Here is a 27,668-nt window from a genome sequence, read left to right on the forward strand (position 1 = left end):
GGCCTCTAATTACAACTCCTTCTTTTTTCAAAGTTTTCTACAAAATGCTACAAAATCTGATCCAGTTATGCCGATGTAGGTGAAAACGCCACTGACTTGCATCAGTGCAAACCCAGAAAAACTGAGAAAAGCTGTTTAGATTTATTTCTTGTATGCATCTGTGTAGCTGCACCCTCAAGATGCATTATTTAAAAATTCAGAGAAACACAGTACTATTTAGTCATTTTGTACACAAAACAGTCGGGGTGACAGGTACAATTACTTTAATGGCAGATGAGCACCCTGAAGGTTACTCGAATGGTCACTGATAAGCCTGGAACTGTTTTACAATAGCGTAACATTAAACTGTGAAATCTGCTGTAGAGCTGAGTTAATTTTTAAAAAGAGCGAAATCTATAGTCAACTACCCTCTTCCTCCTCCCTCCACCCCCAAGCCCCCCAAATACTGGGTCTGGCGGTTATTCTGATCCCTGGAGTTTGATGCATGTTTGATTCACAGACTGCAGCATGTCTGCACCAGATGGCCCCGAGTTAATGAACACAAACTCATCACTTTTACTCACGAGGGAAATGTGCAGCTCAATCTGATTTGTACTCGACAACTAAAAATATTTTAGTATTTTTAGTGAGCATTTTACTGTTACAAAATGGCATTTGAGGAAAGCATTAAAAGAACACAGCCTACCCAACAAATGTACTTCCACAGATGAAGAACAGCGCTGCTGCCTTTTCCCCTTCTCATCAGAGCTAAGTTAACGTATTCCCAAACCTTAACGCTGCAAGCAGCACATAAAGAAAGCTATAAGATCTGGGGCCTTCTCAGGCACCATTAAGCCATTTGCAGAAAGTCTCTTGAGTTTGCTGAAAGCGGGATTGGGCTCCGAGTTTGTTACCACAGCAGGTTTGAAAGGATACGGGTCATATTCTCAGCTAGCATAAAACAAAGTGAATGCTTGGAAACCACCAGGGCTGTGATTATTTCTACCAGCTAATGATCGGTCTGCATGGGGTCACTGTGATTTTCATGTGTCGTGCACAAGATGTAACTGCATGAGAATATAAAACACATATAAAAAACAGCATTACACTGCCATGATGTATGTAAGATTTTTCCCCAAGGAACCAAGAGACGTTTGTTAAAAAGATGAAAACCAGATCCCCCAGCCTACGACCTAAAACGGGATTAATTGCTTCTCTTGGAGTCAATGGGCACAAAATCATGCTTGCAAACACATGGCAGGAGCCACATTCCCAGAATTTAAAGGAATCTTGATTTTACCTTTTCCTCAAAAATCTGTTGGGCATGCCAAAATTTTAATGTAATTTTAGCCTGGAATGTGACTTCCTTACTACTCTCGGTGATTTTACATGCTTGAGTGTGATACACACCACAAGATCATAAGATGCAATTCTTAACAAAACCATATAGTTGTGTGAAAAATTTTTAGAGGCATTGCATGTTGATGTAAATGTTCAATATAGTTGGGTGTTTTGTTGACTGTGTACAGTTTTTGCTGTTACTCTTCGACTATAGCGATGCATTCTCTACCCATGAGATTAGGTAGAGACTGCAAAGAATAAATCAGATTTAGAGAACAACTGAGAAGAAAGTAACGTACTAACCATAACTTGATACCACATTCTTCAAGAAGCAAGCTGGCTACGCCAGGTCGCATAAGAACTGACTCCCAGATGCCGTGAATAAATTAGTCAGACCCAGGCATCTGGGTCCTACAGCTGCCAAAGTTGTGCCAGCGGTAGGCACCTGCCAAACCAATCTCCTGGAGGCCAAACACATTTCCCATCCCCTCCGAAAGGAAGAGGCAGTGCCAGGAGTAGTTTTACTGTATAATGACTTATTTCTTACAGAAGCAGAAGGGAAACACAATGCCAGCTCCATAGTGGTATTCTCACAGAGCATGTGGACTCTGCTTGGCGGCCTATTTACCTCTCTAACTACAGATTTTCTCGACTACACCCATCTCCATTATACAGTTGCTATACAGTTATTAGTTATTAAATAGCAAAGTACCAATACAACACCACCTCATACAAAAATCAGTGTCAAGCAGGACATTCGCAACGGCTGAGCCGATAAAAAAGAGAGAGGAAAACCAGAGGATGCTGAGAGGCCACTGTGGTCTCCTAAACCACGGAAGAACGAGCTGAGGGGAAACACCCATCAAGGTCCAATTCATCACTAGATGCCGGGAAGAAATCCCTAACCAAGCTTTGCTTCCTGCTCTTTGTGCTGCCTCAGTCAATTTTCTTCTCTTCTGCAGCTCTCCGCTAAAGCATCTCTGTTCATTAGATCAGAACGGAAATATTTGAAGTTTGCCATGAAAACTTCTCGAGGTAGGGATCACCTCCCGTCAGGTGATAACGCAGTGTCAGTGCAATGTGGCAGGAGATCCCACCTCACCTGAATCATCAAGCAATTAGCGCTGGGGAGCAATCTCACAGCCATCACAAACTGGGCAGCGTGCACAAAGCCTCCCTCTCTCAGGATGTCTCTGTTCTTTCACACACACACGAAAATCAAATCATTTTTTCATTGTTTCAATGTGAAACAAACGCACGCATATAAACCTCAATAATCTTGGTGTTTTCTAAGAAACAGAATTTGTTTTCTGACCTGCCCTACATAGTCTACAAAGTATAATAGAAATGTTGGAAAGAAATCTGTTTTACTTAACTGAGGGAGTAAAAATACGATTTAGAATGAAATATTAATTGCAACTTTATCTCTCTAATCATTCCTACTTATATGTATTACGATTTACTGAAGCTACAACCTGAACACGTCCTCTGTTTGGAAATCTTTCATTCAGACTCCTCTAAGGATCCAAACGGCTCTAACAAGTACGTCTTCATCTCATTAATCTCCCCTCCAACACAAACTTTCTGATGTGCAAGCTGTTCACTCTCCCCGTCCTTTACAACTGGATATAAACAAGGGATGCGCGAGGTCTTTGATGGGGGAGCACGGACCACCTATCACCCGCGACAAGCCAGCACAGTGGGAAAGTTGTCGCTTCTTCCAGCTGATGTTCCAAATTGTGACTTTCAAAACAATGGGAAGAAATGTGCGTTCCTCTTCCACGCTGCAAGGGAAAACACTGCTCTGATCAGATACGCTTCTGTTTTGCTTCTGTATGGCTAATTAATAAATAAACCATTTAACTAGCCTGAATTTAGGAAGCCTACTGTTAATGCTGCCTTGCTCTTCTGCTGTAATGCCATTTCATTAGTGATGGAGACAAAGGTACCGTGAAGTCACTAACATTTTATACGTACTAATTTTAGTTCCTCACAGAGCAGTATTGCTCTGCAGTGCTGGACTGGTGTCTCTGTAATCAGGAAATCTCAGCACATGTTTTTAAGGCAGATTCCCCTGTTCACCTTCTCTTTCTTTCATAAGTCACACCCCTTTTAAACGTAAGCCAAGGAAACGAATAATATTTCAGATGATGCCTATGCACCATTAAAAATAGGCATGCAGCACTTTCCATGCATAATTCATTCTTCCTGTATTTCCAGTCAAGACGTCTTCACTTTGCAAGTGTAAAGTGACAATTCTTGCAGATTTGGGAAATAATCTTTTACATCTGTTACAAGCTAGCAGACACCATTTGGCAAGTGTTAAAAAATACCATATAGGACCAGGAATACAGTGTGCTGTTTGGTTAGGAGCATTCTTGAACTAAATGTCTGTAGGGAAAAAAAAAAGATGACTTGAATGTTCTTTCCTTCTAACAGAAATATTCTAATTTTGCAGCCATTTATCTGTCTATTTCCTTTGTGTATTATGTCCTCCTTATTCCTCACTCTTTTCCTTTTCCCATGCATCATGCCACTGGATGATCTCGTTTTGAAAATATTGGGGGTTTTTTCATTTTTTTCTTTTTAATGCTGACATGTCAGCCACCTTTATCATGCCAGACTCAGAATAAGCTTCAATTCCCTTCCTGCTCGGGCCGGTCGTGCCCTGTTCCCGTAGTCCGACCCCCGGGGGATTCTCCCTGTCTATGTTCACTCTCTCTCTGCCTTTCCCACCAGCCCACTCTTTTCCAGCAGCCCAGCTCAGTCTCTGCCCCTGCCTTCACTTCCCATCCACCTAATTTAACTCTCTACTTCTAAGTCTTATTAGTCTTGCATCAGAAGCGCGAGGAGTAATGCTGTCATAACAAAGAGAGGGAGAGCTTGTAGGCCCACTTTACAAAGTGATTTAGCAGGGCAAGGAGCACCTTGCTGCATACTAATGGTGTTTTAATAATGCTGCCCAAACACCCCGGTGACTGTGCTAACAGTATGCAGGCTCCAATAAGCTGGGAATGCGATTTGCGTGCACATGAGGAGTTAAGACAATGGGTGAATGCACATTTCACCCAAGTTTGCCATAAGCAGTAATATCATTGAGACTCAATTCTTCTCTCTGCGTGTCATTTAGATGTTTTTTCCTGCTATAATACCACCCTTTGCTCTCTACACTTAAATGCACTCCATTTGCATTCCAGTCCTTCATTTAAAGAAATAATACAACTGATGCTATCCGTATACATATTTAATTAAAATGATGCTGACGCGGCAGCTAGGTTCACAATTCGCCGCTGCTTTTGCACCCGCTTGCAAAGACGGTCAGCAAAAAACGTCTAAAAAGCTTCAGGGACCTGATCCTGCCGCCTAGTCTGAAACTGCAAATCTCCTTGAGTATCTCTGGTTCATCCTTTGAAGCTCACCCTGGAAAAGAGGCTGGGACTTGCAAGCGCTGCCTCGGGCATGGCTGGAGGGTGTCCTCCGGAGCACGCACAGACCCAAGTGCTCGAGTGCATTTGACAGGTTCTCAGCACCGCTGCCCAAGGAAGAATTTGCTTGTACTGGTATCGTACTAGCAAGAGAGATGGCAGAAGTACACACACAACCAGTAATAACCAGGTGGTTTCTGAGAAGTCCTATCTAATGCGTGAAGGGGAGGAAAACAAGCTTCTAAGTTTGTTTCAAGTTTTGGAGGTGAGACCCTAAAATATGAGATTTTTCACATCATTAACAAAACAATGGGGGGAAAAAACCACTGCCAGTGTGTCCTTTTACAGGCAGTATTTGAGCAATTGAGAAATGCTAGATGAACCATATTGATTTTTCTATTTGTGGCTGTGATGGGAATTTAATTGAAAAGCTCGGTAACTCGGGTTTTGAAGCTTGTTTGCACAGAGTGTTCCACAGCAAAATTGTGAAAAAAAAGAAAAAAAAATAAACCAAAGGATTTTTTTCTGGTCAGACAGAAGAGGCGGTGACAAGAGACCTGCTACAGATTTTACAGTCTCATCTCTTGGAGTTTGAAATCGCATGCACTTTATTCATCGCCTATAGACAGACATCGCATTTTGTCAGTACAGCTCATCATGAAAGCTAGGCTGCTGGCAATTAATTTTTCTTCTTTTATTTTCCTCCTTTTTCTGTGATTAGCAATGGTCATAAGGATTTCCAGCCGGGTCATTTTAATAAACCGAAAAAGGAGGTAACACCCTGGCCCTCTCCTTTATGGTCTTTTAGCTTAATATGAAACATTTCAAAAAAATGGTAATTCTGAAGTCATTCCGCGCACACATCTTGGGTTCAAATATCCTTTATTGTTTCTAGATCAAAAAATGCAAAGGAAAAGCCTGAAGAAGCGAGGAGTAAGTGACAGGGTGGAATGGCATGTGAAGACACAGAGGTATCTTTTTAGCGGCTAATAGGTAAGAGTGACACATCCTAGAGTTTTCCTCTACCTATTTTTTAGGGAAAAATACCTGTGAGAGGCTTTGGTGGTGTCATTATATTAACTTGCCAGTGTGTAAAATGAGCCTTTAATTTAGTTCTGGCCCAGAATGTGATTTTTTTCCCCCAACTTTGCACGGCAAGGAGCTTGAAACTTTTCCCACTAGCTGCAGCCCTCGTCACAGCAAGGCTGATCACAGTATTTTCCCAGAATTAGAGCCCAAGCTCAATTAAGACTCGAGTTAGGGGATAATACATCTGCCTGTTTATTTAGTGGTATTTCCACAGATTTGTGTTTTCTCACCTGGAAGTATTTTCATTTTAGGATGATAGTTAAATATTCATTTTTAGCTGCAAAGCCTCAAACAAAACCGGCTGCATTTATGCCTTTTTCCTTGTAATACAGCAATACCAGTCAGCACCAGGAGACTTGATCCTACAGCTTCTCAATGCAAAGGAGAAGAGGGTGTTTCTCTGATAGATCTGAGGACGGTCCTTAACAAAATGACTATATTTTAATCTGACGGTAACATCCTATTTTGGCAAGTGCTCTCAACTTTCAAGAAAGCTACTGGCTAACTGCTAGACGGTCACTACACGGAAATAATATTAATTAAACAGACGAGATATCTCAGTCAGATGCATCATTTTTCCCTATCTGTGTCACAACTCTAAGCTATGCACAATATAATATCATGTAGCTCACAGCCTAATAGAGTGGCACATGAAAATGTAATTGCATTACAGTACAGTATGATGATATGAGTAAAGTCATCACATGACAAGTTGTCCCAGGATGATAGTATCTGTCCCACATTATATTATTTTGGGAATAATAAACATTATATGTAGGAAAACACTAAGCCAAAATAAGCTTGGTCATCCCACAGAGCTTGTGACAGATGGCAATTCTAGCTCTATAATCAAAGCAATAATTAACCTAGTAGTTTAAAAAAAAAATAATCAAGCCACATTTGCAATCCAGTTCTCCACATCAGGGATAGGCTACAATATTCAGCAGTGCTTTCAGATACACTGATCATCTGAATTAAATATGGTTACTGACAGGAAACCTCTGGTGCTGCAGAAGACACCATGGATCACCAATATCTAGCACTTATTTCAAGTGTTGATGTCTTTGGCAAAATAGTCCCTGAAATGGGAAATGAGGATCTGCTCAAAAGATGTGAAAACCCTATTGCATCCACTCACAGACTATTTGGCCAGTTTACTCCATAAATATAGCCCTTTTTATTCTATCCATTCAATATCTGTGAAGAGGCTAATTTCAGTATTTTACCTGTTTGTGATCCGTAGTCACGCCAAAAGTCACTGGTGGAAATAAATTCTATATCTATCATTTGTTGGTGAACTGGTTGGCTAATCAGGACATAGTGTCACTTCTGCCTGACAACCAAAACACCTGAACTTTAAAATCAGGACTTTCTGTTTAGGTTAGCAAGTTGAATTTGCAAGAATATTTTCACACTCATTTTTATTAACTGCTTCTTGTTTATTGCCCAAGTTCACATATCAGTTACCAAGGTCCTAAATGAACTTATGTGCATCAGATGTGTCTCCAAATTTTAGGGGTGTCTCTACCTCATCTTTTATCAGATCTGCTTTTATGAACTTAATTGACACATAGGAATGGTAAAAATAAAATAAATAAATATACCTATATATGTAGGTATATATATAAAAAAAATATAAAAGAGGGATAGATTCATCAGTTAAAATCAGCAGAGAGAAGAAGCCATCTTACATTGTGATTACTGCATAGACAGAGATGTGTTAAGCTTTCTCTCTTTCTTCACGGTCGTCACTAAGACGGTGGGAGTTCTGTGGTCAGTGTGTAAGTTTTTCATGGATAACTTTAGGTAATGTGGAAGTATTTTATGATGATGTTGACAACCAGGCATTTGCAATTGGACTGGCTGTCAGCGTATGATCCCAGGAAACGTAGCTTTCTGCCATCATCAGAGTACTCTCTGGCTATAGAATTGCTTATTTTCCGTATATCGTGTCTTTTCGGTACATCAGGCTTTGCAGCTTGTGATGTTACACAAACCGCCATGAATAGTGGGATACACAAAACAGGTGTACCATAAGGTCCAGGGAATTGAATATCGATAAACAAAGGAATGGTTCTCCCAATGAATCTATAAATTTGATGGTTGGACTTGATGATCTTACCGGTCTTTTCCAACTGTAGTGATTCTGTGATTCTGTAAATTCATAAAGACAAGGCATGGGATGCAGTATAATGGCTTAACGCAGTCCCAGCTCTTTTAAAGGAGGGAAAAATTGAGGATAAACTAGTTCATAAAATAGTAGCGCTTTGCACTGATAGGGCCACAGGTCTGAAAGACCTCCTCCCGTGTTACCATATTCAGTTTTCTGCCACTGGAAGCTCACATACGTCCTTTCGTGAACTTTGCAAGCACTGTCGCATAAATCATCACATTTCTTACCCCCTCTATTCTGTTTGGGCAGCTGTTTCTGAACCCAGATGCTCTAGTGATTATAAACCATCTAATTTCCAAACCTAAATGTAAAGATGGCCAATTTATACCCACCTGGATTTGTGCTAACATTTTTCTTTACCTTCAACAGCTTTTTCCCCTTTCCCTGATATTTACTCCTTTCCTATTTCAAGAAAAAAATAATTTTTTTGCTCAGCTTGTTTGCTAGATAACAAATCACAGTCTTTTCTTGTTTAATACTTCCATATTCCCTGGTCATCCTAGCAAGACTTCTCTGCATGTGTCCTGGATGAGTGACCACAGTTGTACACAGTATGGCAGAGGGGTCTGAACTAATGCTGTCCACATTATCATTATACCTCTAATTCCCCAGTTCTACAGAAAATAACTTGGCCAACAGATCCCAGCTCTAACCCCCTGTACCCTGCTGGTGTCTCACAGTGTCACCCAGAAGCGTCCACAGGTCCTACCCCTTCTCAGTGCTTGGAGCATCTGAAAATCTCCAACCGCCAGAGAAGGTTATGGCACTGGGTTTGTTAAATATTTCCATCAATTTTCTCAACAGGCAAAATGACACCCATCTAAGTGAAGTGCATTATTTAAAACAACTGCGGAGAAGAGTATTCCTTGATTTCACCGTGATCAAAGGCAATGGTATAAGTCCTTCTCATTCACAGAAGTAATTCTTGATGTGGAATGGCTTCATTCATACTGGCAAATAAAGTGTGCTGAATCATTCATTATGCATTTTGCGGTCCACAGGCCAGGCGGTGCAGCTGGGCTCACGTCCAAGCAACCAGACTCTCCTACTCCCAACGGTCTGGTCACATTGAAACTGCCTCTTGGGAACTGTCCTTCACCTTGTCACCCTCAGATCTCTCATGGGCATTGCTGTGGAGATTGTTAGTGAGACAAGGCTAAAACCATGCCAGCGACCACGCTAACAACCGAAGAGTGTGCACAGTCGCAGGGCAGCTTTTGGACCCAGGCCACAACTGTGTTTATCACACCAGTATCATCATAGCTTTCACGTGCACCTGTAATAAAGAACAAAAGAGCCCAAGGAGAGAGCCCAAGCAAGTTGTTTAATTGTAGGTCACTCCATGACCCTGTTCTGGACAAACCTGCAGCAGAGGAGTCTACGAGTAAACTGGAGATTGGGTTGGGCTGCCTAAATAGAGATATTTTGCTTTGATCTCCAGCTGCTGATCCAGAAGCAGAACTCCTGCTGGTCCTTTGACCTCGCTAACAGCCCCATACAAATGTCTCAGATACCCTGAAACATCTCAAATTGTACTAGGTGCTAAGTGTAGGCAACCGAATTTTTACCCTAGCATCTACCACAGAATTACCAAGCCATCGGACCCTTGTGTTCAAGTTTCAGGAACGGGGGTAGGTCATTCAGGATGGCTCGGCCAGCCCCGAGCATAGACATTGACCGTATTCCTGTACAGAAAAATGGGTTTGGGGGTTTCACTTTGAGGCAGCACAAACTCAACCCAAAGAGGGAGGATTGCAGAGGAAGGCAGAAGCAGACCAGCCATGCGGGAGGAAAGCCTGCAGGAAGGTTAGGGCTGTGATTTAACGATAAAGGCAACTTCACCACAGGGGTAAAACCAGACTTCCGCCACTCTGTGCGCAATGTTTCGAAACCATGGTGGAAATGAAACCTGCTTACCAGCATGGATATATTTTCTGCTTTTATGCTCAGATATGGAATTATTTCATTTTTGTCTTTTCTATCGTGGGCAAATTCCAAAAGTACAAGTTGAAATGGGAAAAAGTGGCATTTTATTGCAGGTTCCATTTTTATATTGAACCAGCAGCATTAATAAACATCACAGAGCTTTCTGAGGGGAAGATTTCGCAGCCCCTCCGTGCTCTACCTCATTACCTTTTCATTTTGTTTTGTTTGCTTCTTTCTGTCAGTATAAACATGACGCATTGTCAGGCATACAGCAGGTCAGGTGATGACATTTTTTAATGTTCACATAACAACCTGACCTCCTGCTCACACTCACTAAAAAGAAAATAAGGAAACCCCCTGTTTTAGGTTTTAAATGCTAACTAGATTCTACATTTGATTTGTTTTTCCTTCCCAGCAACACTAATTTCAAATTGAACTGCTGACTCAATTAGCAAAATGTTGAAGTTGTTGAGACCTTGTATAATATTATGTCCCATTAACAAAAAGGAAGCCAGTAGTGTTTTTATGCCAGTAACTAAATCCAGCACCAGCATTTTAATGGGCTATTTTAATTAAACAAATTAAATTAATGATGGCCTCTGCAGAATGATGAATTACACTATTTAATATATCATTGCTACGTGCTAATCCCATTTTCAATATCATCTTTAAACATTGATCAATACATAGACACATAAGTCATAAACTGACTGATCTCAAGACAAAAAAAACTGCTGCAAAAAGAACGGACAAAAATGTAAATAGAACTACACCCCACCTACAACCAAGATGTCACAGACTGTAACAATGATAAGAAAAAACCTTTTAGTATGTCTTATTCTAGTAACAGTAGTATGAACTATATATATATTGAAGTAGTAGCCAAAAAAGCAAATGGAAGTTGAGAACATGAGCGTGGTGCCATGGATGTAAAATGAAAGCCATGCTGGGCCCGAGGAACTTATAGCAGTATATAACTTACAATCCAAATAAATCAGATGTCTGCACAATTGCAAGTAGCCCTCGGCCTCTGGATTGTTGTCGTTTGTCTTACACCCTTACTGATCACAATCAGTTTCTTTCCAGCGCCATTTTAGGAGAAGATCTTAACCTTCTCCAAGTAACTGCTCAGGCCATCCCCGCTCTCCTGATGTGGCCTCTCTCCTACGAGCAGAATTCACGTTCCACCTCTCCAAAGTGGACCACAGGGTCTATGACCGTTCAGGGCCAAATATTGGAAAATGTGGGATGATCTCAGCTCCCAAAGAAATCAGTTACAGTTGAAGTTACATCAATGAACAAGCACCATTACGGGATATTTGGCCATTTGAGAGAAACCAGGTGCCATCTACGGTGGGTGCCCTCTGTAAGTGAGGGAGAGGACTCAGATAACTTTACCATCTTTTAGAGAGATTTCTCTTTTTTTTTTACAGCTACCTTTAGAAGGCCGGTGTGGAATTTAGCTACCCAATACAACCTCTAGACAACTCAAGGGATTCAAGTCAGATGCTTATTCAGTTTAAAAAGCAATGTAGCCTCTCACTGCTGTCTGCTCTTAGACAAAAAGAAAAAAGAAAAAAAAAAGTAGTTTATAAGGAGGACTGTTAATAATAAATAGAAATTAAATGTCCTTAAAGATGGGAGACTGGGACGGAATTTCCATGCAACTGGAAGAGGCTCCACACAACAGATGGGAACAGAAGCAAGACTAAGGGTAGAACAGGAAATCAAGCAGCATTTTAAAATGGGGAGATAACCATAGATCCTAAGGAGTTTCGTAAAAAGTCTTCCTCTACTTTTGGCATCATTTTCTAACAGATTTTTTTAACAAAGCCTAATTTGTGTTATTTCAGAACAGCACAAGAGAGGCACACACAACAGGCTACAACTCAGTTTTAGAGGATGTATCATTGCCATTGACAGCTACTTCAAACAGACTGAGGGGGATCTGAGATCTGGCGTACTGATAAAGGCTCAAGGAAAGATTATATAGGATTAAATGGGAATAACTGACAAAATGGAAAAGATGCAAGGTAGAAACACAGGTAGATAATACAACCATACAAAGTACAGCAGGCATGCCTGAAGATGCAAAATGTTGTTCACATAAGACGAAACACTTGGCCTTAGGTTCCTGAAATTCCAAGCATTAAAGAGAATGGAACAAAAAAAAGAAAAGATTTTTCAAAGGAAAGGAATAAAAGAAGCACAGAATGAAAAGGACTTGTTCTGCTCTAAAAAAGACTATTCAGAGTTCTCTAAAGTATGTCCAACACTAACTTTACCACACCAAGCTAGTAGCTCTCTCTCTGAAGACATGTCAAGGCCAAGTATCATCCATGACCTCACACACCACACACTGGCACGTGATGCATGCCCTTTGTTATACCAGATAGGGGAAACAGGTATATTAATATCTGACAACCGTTCCTTTCACGTTTGCCAAGTTAATAGTAATTTTACTAGAGAACCCTAGCTCCTGCAGGCTTAGTCTCCCATGTATGAACTGTTCTAAAATAAATACATCTTTGTAATGGTATAACATGATAACATTGATTCTGAACGCAGGACGTTTCATAGCAGCAGTGCCCCACGGTAAGCGATGGCACACAAGCCATGACGTTGCAACCTGAATGACAATCCTCAAGGGTTTTTCAACTGAGAAACACAAACCGTATTCTGATTCCATTACATAAAGAATTTAGAAAAATGAAGAAGTGGGCTCTGTACTTTATTCAACTCACTGTAGCTGAAGCAAGCCAGCTCAGGAACCCAGTGTTTATACCTAGGGGGGACGGAGGAGTGAAGAAGCCACAGACAATATGGCAGAATACTAATTCAGGCCTCTTAATGAATTCAGAGCCAGAACAAATCAAAGAAGAACTGTGCTTAAAATAAAAAAAAAAGAAAAACAGCTACAGGTGTAGATTGTGAACTGGCATTATCCTCCCTTGTTTAAAAAATGACATAGTAATTCTAATGACAAACTATGTTATAAATAGACACTCAATTATAATACCTTAGGTCTGGCATCTGCATTTTCACCATCTGAAAAGCAGAAGCCGAGAACCGTTTGCTGCAAAATTGGAGACCTAAACAAGACAAAAAGAAACACGGAGTAAAGTTCAACCAAACCGGCAATCTGCTGTTCTTCACACCCTCCACTTGACTATTGTCCTTCAGCCACTTCACGCTGGAGGAGAAAGCAAATGCCCCTGCCTATGGATGCCCAGGCAGTTGCCGGCCATGGGAGCGACCTACCCTTGGGGCACCCTCTCCGAGTGTATCCCAGCCTGTCCGCCGAGGGCGAACGGCCATCGTGCACATGAACCTGCATCCTGCACCTGAACCTGGACACTTTGGGCTTTTTCTTCCTCCTCTCCGCAGCCGGTCCACGGGTCCGCTGGCTACAGCAGCTACCATAGAAACCAAAGCGCTGCTCTGCAGCACACGGAGCAGATGTCACGCAAAGCAAGATGAATGTGATGTGGCGAGGGGGGGGTGGATGCAAGAGGAGGAGGAGGAGGAGGGAAAGCAGCATCACACGTTCAGAATTAAATGTTCCCACCAGAGGGAGTGAGTCATTTTTGAGGTAAGTGCAAAGCTGCAATATTTTTTCCTACGCTCTCAATGCGCATCCGCAAACACGGATGTACAAATAAATGTGCTTTCATCTCTTTTGCACAGGTGCTCAAGTCGCCCGTGCTCCATTCTCTAATGAAAGCTGTGATTTTCTCGTGATGCCAAATTAATGCCTGACCTAAAACAACTATCCGAGCCAGAACTGTGCTGTCATTTCAAAAATGCCCTGTAAAGCTTTTTCCCTTCCTCTCCTTCCAGGATAGTGCAAAAATATGACATTGTATAAATTCAATATATATTAGACAGGCATTTTATGGCAAAAAGTCACTCCATTTTTAAGACTAAGAAGCTATAATTCAGACATGCATTGTATTTTAACTCAAAGTAAAAAATAGTAACAACTGGTCTGGAGTAGTGTTTGATTTTCTTTGATCTTACCGTTCACAGTTAATATCTTTGCCTCAAGTTTTTTGGTTTTTTTTTTGTTTAATTCACAAAAGGCCATTCTTAATATTATGATTTTTTCCCAACACAAGCATTATTCCCCCTTGTTCCTTCCCTCAGTATGTCTTGTGCATATCTAATTCACTATGGCTAATGCACCTTACTGATATATCTGTTGCAACATTATCTCGCAGTGAAATTCGGTGGGGGAAAAGTCACGGTCTTTCTATTTGCAAAATGAGAATTAGATCCCATCGATTTCTGTGGTCTCTGCCCAGTGTCAAGCATTGAGTGTTACAATGGTGAAGAACTCACTCTGAAAGGCGCTGAGCACTCAGCATCTCTGAGGGTATCCATGCGGCTGAAGGTGCTCAGCAAGTTCAAGATGTGAAACCATGAACTCTCATGGGCCTTCAACATCTCTGCACCTGCAAGTGGACCTGCACACGCATGATGATCAGCCCCTGTGGATGCCAATGAAGATTTCCACCCCAAGATGGAAGGATAATTTACAAATAAATAGGATAAAACATTTGCCAAGCCCTCCTTCAAGCTGGACTGTGTGATGAATTCACAATTATACACAGCAACGGCAGCAGGAAATGATGCCTAAAAAATGATGTCTACTTCTCCAGACTGTGTATATTTAAATGATGGACCATCATATATGAGTGTCCCTCCCCAAACTCACTTGGTAAATAACATTCGGACAGCTAATGCGCATCTTCACCTTTTCTGTAGCAAAATGTAAAGAACACAGAATCCCCTGTTGTCATTATTTATGAACACCGGTAGGATAATTCTGCTTTATCTGCTGTATAAAACAGTGCTCTGTGGTTTACACAAATGTGGGCAAACAACTTTCGGAGGCTGAAATGACAAGAAACCTGATGGTTTGTGTCGCACACAAAGAGAAAGGAAAACCAGCTCCTGCATTTCGTGCCATTGCAGACGGGCTGCGAGGCCACTAGAGGGCAATGAAACAAATCAGGTTTTCCTCCAGCCCTGTTAAATCCCCTAATTTCGCACCGAAGGTTTCTCCTATAATAATATATCATGGGATAATGGGGAAATTTCTTTCCTATGATTGTTGGCACAGAAAACAGCAACCACGTATATATAATGGCAAGAAGAGCTGGATGAAAAATAATCATCCAAGATATAATTAGCTGATTGAGATAAAAATAAAAAATATTACAAATGAGGGAGATGATATTAAAAGCTCGCGTTTGTGTGTGTATGTGGAGAAAGAGGAGGGATGCTACAATCCCTCACCGTGATTTTCTAACTCTTCCTTTTTCAGAATATTTCCAGGCGTGTTTTAAGCATCACAACACTACCTTCTGGGCTGAAAGTTGTCATCAAATTATAATTGCCGGAGCCAATTAATTTTGCAAATTTTCTCAGATAGCTGTTCAGACATTTATGAGTTATTACTGGGGAAAATATTATATTTTCCATAGTAAAAAAAAATTCTGGGACACTTTCTTTAAGGAATGCAAAAGCAGCCTTGACAATTGCAGTAGCGAGCCCTTCAGCATGAAGAATTGGCGAATAAACCAGAAGTTGTTGAATTTTTCAACTTTTTAGAAAAATGCACTTTTCACACCATCAGTGGATGGTTAGTACTGAATATTCTAAAAGCAGGAATAAGCACTGGTTTCCTGCAGCACTTCAAAAGGGACAAGTAAGACAACACAGGCAATGCTGTGCCAATTTGTACTTGGTTAAAAACAAAAACAAACCAAAAAAATGAAACGACATTCAAATGCTAAGGAATATAATTAGTGCCAATCAACATGTTTTTGTAGAAAACAGGTCAAATATAAACCCAACATCTTTCTTTGATGAGATTACAAGTTTAGCTGACAAAGGAAACTTTGAAGATACAATACAGTTAACATTTCATATTTGCTTTAGTACCACCTAGCTATTTTAACAAAAAAAAGAAGTACTACACAGTATCAATACAGCAAATGATTACTGGATTAAGATGGACTTTCACCAGAATTACAGAATCACAGAATCACTGAGGTTGGAAAAGACCTGTAAGATCATCAAGTCCAACCATCAACTAACACCACCATGCCCACTAAACCATGTCCCGCAATGCCTCGTCCACACGTTCCTTGAATTGTTATGAAGCGCATTGATCAAGCCTTAGAAAGAATTATATAATTAGCGCTGGTAAAATTGGAAGATCCCATGAAGGTCAGAGTTACAGCAAATGCTGATAAGGTTGGGGTGCTTACACTGTGCAGCTGAGATCACTGTAACACAGTTAAATCCCAGATTCTACTTCTAGGAAAGTCAAATCCAAAATTCTACATCTAGGAGCAAAGAATGAAGGCCACATCTCCAAAAACATGTATATAAACAGCAGTCTGCCTAGGGAGATAATCTGACCTTTATTTACGTCATTGATTAAGTTCATTCTGGGTTATTGCATCCAGTTCTGGTATCCATGTTTTAAAAGAAAAAAGAAAGCTGATTTTAAAAGACAAAAACTTCAAGAAAGTTCAAAACTAAATTAAAAAATCTTTCTGGTAAAGTCACTGATATGAGAACATTGGTGTGTAAAGCTACGATTTTGACTACACACATTTCCTGATGAAAAATAATTGTAATTATTATTATAATAGAATAATACTGATTATTCCTCTGAAAATATGATAGATCCACGGTTTTCATTGTCAGTCACCTGCTGTTGCAAAGATATACCTTCACATGGTTTAAGCTTCTGGCTATGGGTCTTCGTTATGCCCTTCCCTCCTAGCTTACAAAGTGCCTTTATGTGTAAAAGAAGCTTTCTTCTTTGAACACCTTAAATACAGTTCCTTTAAAAACTGAAAAAGACGGGGTTTAACTGAGTCACCTAAAAATAACCAAAGCAAAGGAGAAAGGAGCAGCCAGAATGGAAATACATTAACCTCAATAAGTGATAGGAAGGTGGCTGCTTGGAGAAAGGTCAGGACCAAAAACTACAGAGTAAAAAGTCCCGGGGGTTGGGAGCACCGCGTCACCGAAGCTGATTTCTCAGCCTTTGATGACACTTTCTGCAGTGGCCCAGCAGAGCACACGCCTACATGGTCCTGCAGTAGGAGGTACCTTAGGATGCTTTAGGCACCAGGAAGAGGGAATATATTTTGCCCACCTTGATATGTTGGGTAGTTTTACTTTTAGACCCTGTGACTAAATGGCATGTAATAAAGGTCACCTAGAAAAAATACAAAGTTTATCTTTGTCTGCAAGGATAAAGAGAAGAGAAGATTTTTCAGAAACATAGGCCTGAGGAAGAAAGCGGAAAATTTGAAGACTGGGGAAAATGTGGAAGAAAGGGATGTGGGGGCAAGGTCAAATGATAGAAGATCCTGGAAAGCAAAAGAGCCGGGAAACAACGTAGGGAGGAAATAAACAACAAATAAAGACTGAAATAAACTCGGGAGTGGGAAAATGAAGAGAGAAAGGCAGAAGAACTGATTTTTCTACATCAACTCAATGGAGAGCTGTAGCGTGGGCTTTGCTTGATCTTGCTTGTCAGCACTGCACGGTGTGAATGCAGACATCCATCTAGCTGGTACTTCACCAGCTAGGCTCATAAGCCCTGCAGCACAGAATGACAAAATTACTAGCTACAGAGCTGCTGAATAAAATCAGTCAAAGTCATAGAGGCAGAGATTCCTGAACTGAAATTTTTGTAAAATAGGACTGAACTCAGGCAAATCCCATCCCTCCGTGTCCTCAGACACACCCAAATATTTAGGGATAGCAGCATCTGTCCAGCCTGTTTCCTCCTTCATGTTTCACAGCAACTCTTAACAAAATATCTTTATATATTCCTACATGGCTGTGTACAAATGGTTTATATTCAGGCTTAAGCCCACTGATACACCATTGAGAAAATATGTTCCCAAGCTTTCTTGGGAATGACAGGTATGCATTAACACAAAGAGAAATGTCCTGGCTTTTCCTAGCTGGGTCGGTTTTAATATCTGCAATCCTACAAAGCTCTAGCACAAGGCTGATAAAACAGTTGATGGTATTGCCCATCGACCAAAAAGCCCATTCTGACCTCTTTCTGCAATCTAGCTCTTACTGAAATCAGTAGACATCCTGGATCTAAAAGAAAAAAAGATTAGTCTACAAGTGACCTGTGGAAGTCGATAAAGGAGAAAAGGATCTTGATGCAAAAAGATCACAAGATCAAAACAGACATGACAATATGTTGCTTGCTAAAGCATGCTCTGATTTTTCTTTCCAGGAAGTATTGACTTGTTTTCCCAAAAGCTGAGAGCTATATTTGACTGAGTGGCACACTTCAAACAGAAAATAATACACAGAATTCTCTGACAATTCATTGGGGAACAAAAATGCTGAAATTAAAGAAACTCCTGGGCCAGATTTTTATCTCAGTTACATTACTGGAAATCCAAAGTAATTCCATTGATTCTAATGGTGATGTTCTGGATTTGCAGCTGTACAGTTGATCTGCATTGGGTCCTGCGAGAAAATCTTGAGAGTTATTTAAGCAAACGTTAACATCAGTTAGAAAGCAACTTCATCAGGGTATCACAATTGTCGATACATGCTGTAGTACCTCCAGTTATCAAACTGTTTGAACCCAAGTGCTTAAGCAGACACTCCTATGTCCATATTTAGATATGCAAGCAGCATATTTTATAAATGTTGAGTATCTGTCGTTTCCACGTGTGAGCTTTGTGGAGCTCAGAACATTTTGAAGTGCCATTATGTTCCTATATCTGACTTGAAAAGACCTGTTTCAGATAAATTTTTGGCTTTATATTTGAGAGTTGGATAAACAGTGGGAAAGTGTTCCATGAGTACTTACTTGAATCCTGGCTTAGGCACACTTTTGTCACTGAGAAAACTTGAGGTTTGAATAGTGTTCTTTGGATCCCACAGCTTTGCACTAAGGATAATCAAACTGTTTCGATAGCAGAAGTAATGCTCCCAGACTTCACCATGCTCATTAAAAAGGCATGTGTCATTTTAAAAAAAAAAAAAAAAAAAAGCCTTTTTGTTTCATTTTTTAATTTCTATGGAAACTATAAACTAGGCCAACTCCTCTCCTGATCAAGGCAGAGTGTCGCACTACAAGCCTTATCTTTCATCTGGACATGGATGGATTCAAAGGCCAGAGCAGAATTAAAACACAACATTCTCAACACATCTTGAGACTCAACACATCTCGAGATGATTTCTCAGTTTTTGTTTCCTGGGAATTTTTGCTCAAGTCAGTTTTAAGGGCTACATCTAACCCAAAGACAAGAAGATCTGACACAGAACAGCAACAGCTGATTATAATCATCTTTCTGTTGCCTTGACCTTCTTCCAGACTATTTTATCATGTCCTCCCCATAATTAATCTCTTAGTTAAACTAAGCTCCTTGAGAGCTTCCTTAAGAGAAGGAACTATAGCCTGTTCCCTGAAAATCACTGTGTACACTTAAATCATCATTATTAATATCATTATCAAATTTACACTCCTGACATTTAATATGTTGTGAAACTTTTAGAGTTCTATAACAGATGCATAATCAAGATCAAGAAATTCAAAAGCCTGAACTAGAAGCCCTTTAGAATGATCCTAGATGCCACTGAACCATGTGGGAACAAATTTACAGCCTGATGTAAAAGTATTTAGCTTCAGCGTGTTGGCATCACTACAGACTCCATGACGTTGCCTTACCACTGGTATGACCTCGGACCCACAGGAGATCTGTGCCCAGCTACTCCCGGAGTGGCAGCTGGAGGTCAGGTCAGACAGGGTAGGACATCTCAGATGGCACTAGACTCCTGTCAGCTTAGCCCTTTAAATCCTCCTCTTCTGGATCGGGATGGAGATCTGCCCTGAAGACTGAGAATTCATCTGCCTAAGTATATGAAAACTTGATGTCTAGACAAATTTCGGATGTTTTTACATTACAGGCAAGCTGAACAGAGCAAGCAATACAAAGCAGGAAATGTTTTATTTACAACCCATTCTTGGAGTCAAATCTATCTGATATTTACATGAGTTTATTGTAGGGCAATTTCTAATACTAATTTACATGTCCAATATAAGTGCTAGCTTGAAGCACTGGCTTCACATTCACAGTACAATAAAGCAAATGGCTTCTTTGCTGAACTCCATGACCTCCCAGATGAAAAAATGATTGTAAAATAGAAAGTATGGTTTCATAATGTTGTTCATAGTTCTAACTGCAATTGCATGATTAGCTATATTTGCAGCAGTCAAAGGGCTAAGTGAAACGCCTGGCCTTTGGTCAAATGAACAGCATATATGCAGAATCGAAAGCTAAAAAAAAAAAAATCTTCCCTTCTTCAGCATTGATAAAAGCAAGCAACATGTGCTGTTGCTGCATGCAGACAAACAGAAATAGTACGCAATGGGTAGCATGCTGCACTCAGCATAGGATGGTGGCACTTCTCCTCTTCCTCAGTGAATTTTGAGAGGTGTCCTTAGTCCTCCCGTGCTTTCCCGGGATGCTCATTTGTGTTTTCATATGGACGTATACATCCTGTACATTGCTTCAAAATAAAGTCATCTTGGTGGTGACATTAAAATGTTTTTCCTCCCACAACATGAGATGAGATTCTACAGCACAGAAATGTAGGAAAATTTATTAAGAAAGAAAAGTTAGATGAACAATAAATATAATATTGTGCGAACCCTGAAGTTACATGTTATGGCTGCAAAGAAAGCCATAGGGCACTGACGATGTCCATCATAACAGAATTCCCTGTCAAAAAGCTAGGAAAAAATAGACATAGCAGAGAACCATAAAACTTTATAAATGCATCATATAGATGCATTTCAGCTTCAATTCAACACAGAACGCACAAGTGGGTTGTTAATCAGTGTTAACAATAGGACAGGTCATCTCACATACATATTTATTCTACGAAACTCAAACAAGCCAACTATAGTATCCTAGGTTCATGCCATTAAAGCTTTCATCTTCTTGCCACTGTCATCAAGAAATTCAGTCACAAGTGTGTATTAGTTTTGAGCTATCTTTCGCTGCAAGGTGACCAAATTTTCTTGGAGTGACAAATTTTCAAGTCAAGTCAAATTTGCTGCAGTTTAAGATAATATGAAAAGAGTTAGCAACTGTTCACACAAAACCTCCTCATCTGTAGCTGAATGCAGCTTTCTCAGAGAGGGATGAACATAAAAAGGGTATCTCTGTAGCACAGATGAGTGATTACAAAATAAATAATGGCTTAGCTTATCAGATCAGGTTTGCTTATTTTCATAAGAACTATCACCATCAATCAGGAACAAGTAGCTACTATTCACATCAGAGTGAAGCAAAGATAATTCGATACGTAAAGCTCTGAAATAGACATAATTTGAAGAGGAGTAAGCAGGTGTTATTTTTTTATCGACTTTATTGTATTGCTTTAATAACAACAACCTGCTTTTTAAAAGAGCTATTTAACTTTTCCCAGCCAAAAAACACACGAAAAACCATCTCCCATCCAAAGCATGTTCTAAACTCACACAGCACGTTACATAAAACCACAGCTGAATGCTGTAAATTCACTCCACAAGACATTCCTTCGTGCAATTAAAATCTCAAAACTGCTCGATCCTGTAGGTCTGTAAATAGTCTTTCCTCCAGCCTTGGCAAATACAATCCTGACCACTTCACTTCCCTGCAGATTTCTGTTCCGAAACTCATTGCGCTGGCCAGGAAACTCCAGCATCTAAAGCTCTCCTCTTTTCTACGATACCGAGTATAAAGCTCTTGTTTTTGCAGCTGAGGGTTTTGCTGGTTTGTTCCCACATCATCCCACAGCAAGCTCATGGAAGTTTCACAGTATCTGTTAGGCTGCTGAGCTGCAGAGACTGTTGCCTCGTATGTTGGCTGGTACTAATTCACTGCTTCCTTTATTCTGCAGAATGCATCCATCCATCACAACCTGGTTTACACCTGGTAAGGTACACACATGAATTAGGTATCTGCACTTCCATTAGATTCACGAGGGATCAGGGTGTGCCTAAAATCAGCTACCTAAATATAGGCATTTAGCACTATTTGAGGTGCCTGGGGTATTTCAGATATCGACACAGGACTGGCAGATACGATCACAGAATCACGGAATCATTAAGGTTGGAAAAGACCTGTAAGATCATCAAGTCCAACCATCAACCCCACCCCACCATGGCCATTAAACCATGTCCCACAATGCCACATCCACACATTCCTTGAACACCTCCAGTGATGGTGACTCCACCACCTCCCTGGGCAGCCTCTTCCAGTGCTTCACCACTCTCTCAGTAAAGACATTTTTCCTGATCCAGCCTGAACCTCCCCTGGCGCAGCTTGAGGCCATTTCCTCTTGTCTTATCACTTGTCACTTGGGAGAAGAGACCAACACCCACCTCACCACAACCCCCTTTCAGGTCGTTGTAGAGAGCGATGAGGTCTCCCCTCAGCCTCCTCTTCTCCAGACTGAACAACCCCAGCTCCCTCAGCCGCTCCTCATCAGACTTGTGCTCCAGACCCCTCACCAGCTTCGTCGCCCTTCTCTGGACACGCTCCAGCACCTCAATGTCCTTCTGGTAGTGAGGGGTCCAAAACTGAACACAGCATTCGAGGTGCGGCCTCACCAGCACCGAGTACAGGGGCACGATCCCCTCCCTACTCCTGCTGGCCACACTCTTTCTGATACAGGCCAGGATGGCGTTGGCCTTCTTGGCCACCTGGGCACACTGCTGGCTCATATTCAGCCGGCTGTCGACCAACACCCCCAGGTCCTTTTCCATCAGGCAGCTTTCCGGCCACTCGACCCCAAGCCTGTAGCGTTGCATGGGGTTGTTGTGAAACAGCCCCAGGGGATACCTGTGTGTTGTAGAGTGGCAACTGAAAGTTGGCTGAGATACGCCAGGGCTTCCCCAACAGCACTAGGTGGGAGCAACTGGATCAGGCCCTGGGAATGGGTCCTATGGCTGAGCACACACTCCATTTTGGGTAAATGTGAACTCCTGGGTCAGCGGTTAGTTGAGTCCTTCCAGTGGAGCGTAGTACAGCTCATGCAAGCATTGCTACTTCACAAGGAAATAAGGGAGCTTCAACCACAGGCCAGCAGCTGGTTTTCAGCTCTCAGCTAAGACATGGTATCTGATTATCCCACCACAGAGGAGCTTCATGCAAACTACCAAAGCCAATCTCAGTGTTAATTCAATGCATTCCCAGACCTCCTGTGAGCAAGTTCAGAATCAGGAGTGCTCTCATGTAGCTGTAGCCAGACTGAAATTTGGCCATTGCAAATGAATGATAGCACTGTAAATCCACAACCGTGTAAAATAATATTCATCCCCATTCTTCCCATGGCCATCCATGATTTATCATGTAACTGTTCAGGGTTTTAAAAATTACAAAAATAACCAAACAAAACAAAAAACCCACCCCGCAAAAAGAACCCCCACCACTGTAAAACTCATGCAGAACAAAAAAAGAGAAGCACAAACAGAGAAAAATCAATGGTGCTTCAGGTTCAGATGCTCCAATACCTGTATCTGTGAAACCAAAGAGTACATTTGAAGTTATCGGTCGAAGGATTCCCTTCTCAGCTGCATGTGAGTACATATGCAATAAAGCATATGGGTAAAACTAACCCATTGTATAAATATATTAGTTCTTGTGGAGTTACACCAATAGGGAATTTAGTCCGGCATAGTAGTCCTTTGGTTGCTTGATTCAAAAAGCAATTTTAGATGTTGGGTCAAATTCATGTTCTTCAGGCCAAGTTTTTTGTTAAATTAACAGAAAATGCTGTTTGATGAAATGCAAAGAAAAATGACTATTTGATGAAGTTAAAGATAGTTTCAGTCATTTAACTGAGGATCTTCTTCAGGCCTTCACAGAAATGTACTTGCTATAGCTATAGTGTGATCCAGTCTCTTCTCTGAGCATCAAAAACTGTTCCCTTCAAGATCTCCAGAAAGCCTACCCACCTACGGTTTCATAGGTCCCGACATTTCCACAAAGAGACTGTTCTCCAGACTAACAGATTGGGCAATGGGTTAGTTTCAATTGCCTAGATTTTTTATATTTATACTAAGTTTTAATTTTCAAATTTAATCTCTTCACCTCTACTTACGATACTTTTTGAACTTCTCAAACGCATTTGCAGGCCCCAAAGCAAACAATTAGCATTGCTTCTTTCTTTTCTTTTTTCCTTTGTAACTCTGGCTTTGGTGCAGTTATTGTTTTATTTGATTTGTTTTCTCAATCTGTTTACCACCTGATTTAGATTTCAGAGAGGATTTCTATCAGCACCACAACCTTCTCCTGCGGAGAAACTTTCCAGGATTATATCCTTACAGTCGAAATTATAAAAACAAAGTATTACATTACTCCGAGCAAAGATCCACCCATTTCTAAGGAAAAAAAAAAAAGTTATTTCTGTACTTCCTCTATATTTCCTATATGTTCAGTAAGAAAAAACTTCATTCCAGTTCTCTGGACTTTAGTAAAGGCCACATTTTTCAGTCCTTATAAAATCTCAACATTTCTATACTCCTGTCTCTTTGAGCCGTTATAAGTCTCTCCGGATTACAACCATAAGAGCAAATGACAGCAGCTCTCCCCACCAACTTCTCTTGGCTATAACAAATCAGGAGCTGACTACCTGCTTATCACCCAGCACCTCTGGCAAGAGCTCAAGACTCAGTTCATTCATATTTATTCACAGAGAGGCCCTTTAGTTGCTTTATGGAAGGATCTTCTCCTGCCAAATATTTGCTTTTGTAACAAAGTAATAGACCTGTGTTTTGGTCTCTGTGCACAATGTTCGTTGTCAGTGCTTTCCTACATGAGGATGCAGAGATGTTAGCATTTTTGGATGTCACTTCAATATAAACCAAACATGGCGGGGAGGGACTCAGTATATTCTTGGAGCCTGAAAACCCAGTGTTAGCGCTTGACAAAACAAATGCAGGCCTCTGACTCAAAAAAAAAAACAACACAAACTTGTTCCCACCCTGATTTCACTATTTGGATTATTGCCTATATAATTCATTTGAAAACCAAACCCAGCCTAGCAACTGTCTTGAAAATTGAGTAACCTCAGGTTCAACTGTATTAAAAAACTTCAGCTTCAGGCAAAACTGATGGAACAGCTCATTTGCAGTACTTTCACCAAGCCCTGGCCCTCATTTTATGTTTTTCTGATTATGCTTACATTGTGTTACTATTTACCGGCAGCACTATTGTATTATAATATATATTACCACTAGCTGACTCTGACTGTATGCGTTCAGCTTCATCAACAGCTAAAGACGCATGGCTCAATGCATATTCATTGCTGTATCGCCATTTCTCAGCTGTTAAAACAGCTGCATGAATCAGCAACAAGTTTCACAGCTTAAAATAGATGTAACCCTGCAGGATACTTGGGCTCAATGCACATTATGATTCTCACTCGTAGGCTGGTAGGAGTTAGGGACGTGGTGCACTTAACTACAGTATTTCTCCACTCAAGCATAGCACTACCCTAAAGGTGTAAGTGACGTTAGTGTTTCAGTTTGGAGCAGAAGTGTGCTTTTGTAATAATCTCCTGATTATTGTCACTTATCGTGCTTTGGTTCACATCACAGAGTGGTCTGGGGATGGATGAACCCAATTCCTTTTGATGGAGCTAAACCAGAAATGCACCACTGACTTCCATCTGCTAGTGGCACGTGGTTCAGGGGATCAAACTCCAGCTACTGAAGAGCAAACCATCTTGGAATGCACATAGTGTGTTCGGGGTCCTCAGTACGAACTGGTTTATTCTGCATATCTGCTCCTCTCAGCCCGTACTGCTTGCTAAATGTAGACAGAGCTGAACATGACTGTCTGGCTTCTAGAGAGAAGCCAGCGCTTCAGGCTAACCTGTCATAGAAGCAGGAATTCATGATGTACCCTTGGGGTCAGATGTTTTCTATCCTCAGTGAACAAAAACGTTTCCTTTAAGTTAACAACCCTACCTGTCTTTATGAAAAAAACTCCTCTAGCGAACACGTAATTTTCTGTTTGTAGGTCACTTTTAGCTCTCTTCTAGGTCCTCAACTCAAAAAGACATTTAGAGCACATGCTCAATTATTCAGTCAACAAGCAAATAAACTACCTTTGCTTTTATTCAATTGCCGTGCCAAAAACCTGTAAAGTCCCTCATACGTGTTGCAGTTATTGTATTTTTAATATTTGTTAGTCCTTCCCCCATTTGGGGTATGCATCGCTGCTTATCATGGAAAAACCAAGTGTTATGCCATCCCCGCATGTTTTCATCTGCCATTATCAGGTGTGTAGATATGCATGTGTCACTGCCAGAAGAGCTTGGTATTTATTTTAAATTACTGCAATAATAAGGAAAGTGGTTGTATTACATTTACATTAAAATAATGTAATGCAAAACATTTAATATGAAAAGAGATTCCTGAACATAGTGTTTGCTCAGCATGTTTCCAGTACAACCATTGAACTGCTACAGCAATGCCTCAGTAGATAATATTGTAGATATTGTTGTTGATAATACGTAGAAACCGCATATCCTCTAGGAATTTCAGTACATATTTGCTGTGTTTCCTTAGCTGGCAACACAGTCCCTTCCTTCCCCTTACTTCAGTGCAAAAACAAACTCTACATGTGATCACTTACAGAGTTCTGCCTAATTATATAAATATACTAATTATACACACTTTTCAAATGGTGATAGACTTCAAAGTAGGTAAATTTGAAGTTGTGCCATTAAGAAAATCTATTTGGTGATGGAAATTTCTGTAATATCATATTGCAATCTTCTACATTGGAATTTTGCTTTCAAGTCAGTATTAATTTAATGACAAATAACAGCAGAGAATAATGGATTTGGGAAAGTAAACTGAGAGCTCTAACATTTACAGTGGTCAGCAGATGTTAACAAAAAGGATCAAAAACAATTGGGAAATGCAATGGATCTAAGGTAAACAATGAGTAGAAAGAAGTTCTGCATGATAAATATGAATACCGAACCGTCAGAAACTACTCCGTTAACAAAGATAAATGCCTGCAAGACTGACTTATCCCCATGTGTTCAGCTACTCTTGAGAAAATATATGTCATTGAACACTTAATTTACATGCACAGTTATCACTGCTAAGAACGACTTGCAAATTAGTTACTTGCAGTTCAGAGCATCTCTGCATGCAAAATAACAACAAATGCGTGTACAGACCAGCCCTACAAGTGCACGCATAGCTCAGCCCACCACTGTCATACACACATTTATGAAAATCGAACTGCCACACAAGACTTCAGCACGTGCACCTCCTTTTTGTACCTTGGTACATGCTTCTGACCAATATACCCTCACTCTCCAAACCACAGTTCGTTACCTTTAACATTAAATATTCACCACAAACCCTGGTTGTTCAACGTAACTCTTTAGTGAAGTTATAGCCCAAGTGAATGCACGAAAGCTGATACTCTTTTAGTGCTACTTAACAGTTACTCTGTCTATTGCCCTGATGTCCTAGTTGAGTAGTTTATTTCATATAAGTTACAAGAATTTAAGTATCTCTGCTGTAGAATCTGGATCTTGCATTGTCAAGACCACTAGGCAGATCAGACAGCAATTACGATGCAGCAACGCTATAGGACACTAATCCCTCTGCTTTTAGTTAAATAATAGCTTATGTGGCAGGGAAGAGACAG

The 27,668-nt window shown here is 40.6% G+C and overlaps 1 protein-coding gene across 1 annotated transcript in view; it reads right to left on the reverse strand.

Moving 5' to 3' along the window:
- The window catches only part of MSRA (methionine sulfoxide reductase A), a 295,481-nt gene that overhangs the window by 68,332 nt on the left and 199,481 nt on the right, over nt 1–27,668 (reverse strand). The gene's annotated exons all lie outside the window — the stretch shown is intronic.

The sequence above is a fragment of the Gavia stellata genome, chromosome 2, assembly GCF_030936135.1.
Source record: "Gavia stellata isolate bGavSte3 chromosome 2, bGavSte3.hap2, whole genome shotgun sequence".
Lineage (NCBI taxonomy): Eukaryota > Metazoa > Chordata > Aves > Gaviiformes > Gaviidae > Gavia > Gavia stellata.